The sequence below is a fragment of the Physcomitrium patens genome, chromosome 4 (assembly GCF_059467195.1).
Source record: "Physcomitrium patens ecotype Gransden chromosome 4, ASM5946719v1, whole genome shotgun sequence".
Taxonomy (NCBI): domain Eukaryota; kingdom Viridiplantae; phylum Streptophyta; class Bryopsida; order Funariales; family Funariaceae; genus Physcomitrium; species Physcomitrium patens.
In genome coordinates, this window is record NC_143413.1 from 20,463,144 (window position 1) to 20,466,311 (window position 3,168).

The following is a 3,168-nucleotide window of genomic DNA, read 5'->3' on the forward strand; positions in this document are numbered from 1 at the left end:
AAAGATATTTAAGGATTTAGAGGTTTTATCATATTTTGGGTATTTTTGGGAACTTAAGATTTATATATTTGGTGGTTATATATATATATAAATTTGGTCTTTCTTATCTCAAGACTTGATTGAGCAATTAGTAGCAACTAGGAGCCGAGTACTTTCTTCAAGCAAATTCTCTCTACCCCAATAATGTCATAAAATTCTATTATTTCTTTGTTTATGCTATGCATCACCAATCATTGTATATAACAAACTTTTTAAGATTAAATATTTTTTAAGTTTCTCACTATATGTAGAGAGAAATGTTTAAGAAGTCAAATATTGAATCAATTTACTATATTCAAGTGTGATCACATCAACAGCAAACAATTCCACATCAAGTCGTGCATCATTGATAGGCTCATTATCCATCATATTGGATAAATGGAATATGTAGTTTATATTGCATGTTTCTTTCTTAGTCTAACATTGATAGTAAAGTTAAATTCTTGAAGTAGTAACATCCATCGAACAATGTAACCACTCAATTGAGGTTTATTAATCATATATTTTAGAGCATTGTGATCCACATGAAATATAAATGGATATCTAAGAAAATAATGCTGAAATTTTTGAACAAAATAAATCATTTCCAAAGCTTCAATTGTAGTGTAATTTTGTTCTGTAGCAATTAATTGTCTACTAATATAATATTTAAGTATAAAGACAATCTCTTATTTTTTGGATGATCTAAACTCTTTTCATCTTTTTGATTTAATATAGATCTAATAGAAATATTACATGCATCAACATAAACATGAAATGGTTTCATCCAACAAGGTGTAACTAATATTAGTATAGACACCAATATTTGTTACAATTCTTCAAATGCAACTAGACATTTCTTAGTCCAAATTGGACTAGATCCATCCAACGATGGTTTCTTTAAGATATTAGTTTAAGGTTGACATATGACTATAAATAAATGAATAAATTATCAATAATAACTGACATGGCCTACAAAACTATAAATACCTGATAGTGTTTTTAGCTTTGGTAATACAAATATATGCATAATTTTATTTGGATCAATAGCAATACTAGCAAGTGAGACAATATGTCCCAATAGTTTATCAGACGGTATCCTAAATTAGCATTACTTTGAATTCATAGAGATTCCATAATAGGCACAATCATTCAAATACTTATTAAAACATTCCAAATGATCAGCCTTTGTACTAAATGTACAAAAATCATCTAAAAATATTTCTATTAAATATTAAAAATGATCTTGAAAAGCTTACGTCATCATCTTTTGAAATGTGGTTGGTACATTATATAATCCAAATGGCATAACTTTGTAATCAAAGGTCCTTGAGTCTGTACTAAAATTAGTCTTTAGCTCATCTTCTTCAATAATTTTAACTTGATTATAATCCAAAAATCCATCCTAAAAGGAATAATATTCATGTTCGGCTATCACATTCATGATACTATTTTTGAAAGATAAAGAAAAATAATCTTTTTTAATAGTCACATTTAATTTATAAAAATCTTCATATATTTGGATTTTTCTATTTTTTTTGGGTACCTTTATAATTAGTGAAATCCATTCATCATACGAAATTGGATAAATAAAACCTACTTTAAGAAGTTTGTCTAATTCCTCCTTAATCATTAAGAAATATTTTAGATTAAGTTCATATTATTGTTGACAAAGCAGTTGAGCACTTACTTTTATAATAATTTGATGTTCACAAACTTCAATAGGAATGCCTTTCAAATCTACATTTGACCATGCAAAAGCAAATTTATGACTTAAAAAAAAAGCCTTCTAATTTTTCAGCTTGATATCCATAATCTTGTTGTATATCTTAATAATCTGCTGTATATCATTGGTTCTCAAATTAATAGATTGGTACATAGGTCCTTCAACAACCTTTGATTTAATTTTTCTCTCATGCTCTAAATCCTTCATATAATTCAACAAATTGGAACTACCCAATTTTGGTTCCAATGCACTGACTTCATTAACCACAGAATTATTCATTCAATCAGCAATAGGATGATTGGAGTTCATTGTATCCTCCTGATTTATTAAATATTCTTTGGATCTTCTACATTAGTATGTCACGCCCTACTTTTGCATGTGAATTGGACCATCATCAACTTGTATTGTATTTGTAACTTCATCATATTTCACATTGACTCTCATTGTCAAATGTCACCTCTGAATCTAAAAATTAAGATTTTTCATGATATTAAACTAGGTACATTTGTAACACAATCTTATCTCTATCCTTCCCAATAGTCAACATTCTACAGTCTCAATTATTCTTAGCTTTGGCTTAATATAGCCATGATTGATCTAATAAGATTAAACAAGATAATGTAGAGATCTATAGTCAAAAGAAAATATAATCAATTTTGTATATGATTCAAAAAATAGTAGTATCAATACTAAAAAGAATACCCATAGGCTTTACTTGATTGTGGTTAGTCATTCTCAATATTAATATTGTGGATAACAATTGAGCTAAATCTAAATTCTTCATTGTATTTGCAGTCATTAAATTTACACTAGAGTCCCTATTTATTTGAACTTTGAAAATAAGAATACCATCGATAGATACATCAATAGTTGATGTATCCAAATTAGGATTCAAATTAAATTTACAAATTTCTTTATTACAAGTCCTATGTTATATTAAGAAAGAATTCAATGTAAAATGATATTTTGATGCAATTGCTAATAATTGCTTCATTAAAATTGAAGGTTAAATTGCATCCAAATCTTTCAAAATATCATATGGTTCTATATTGGTATTGATTTCTAAGGCCTTCTTATTTTTCATGGATTTCAACTTAATTCCTTTAAGTTATATATCTTTCTTTATGAGATTTGAAATTGAAATAGCTGAATGTATTTTTTTAGAATGTTTATTTAAAAGAAGATTTTTTAATGGATAAGATAGCTTCTAGAACTTTACACATAATAGTACTAGTTTAAATTGAACCAATACCTTGAAACTAGGAACATCATTGAATTGCACAAATGGACCAAGTTCCATTGTTGGTAATATTTCTAGTACAAGTATTGGGTTTGAGGTTCCCATAATTGGATTGAATTGATTCTTTGCAATTGGTTCATCCAATTAGGTCTTTCTTTTTTTGTTGGTCCTTGGTAAGTACTAC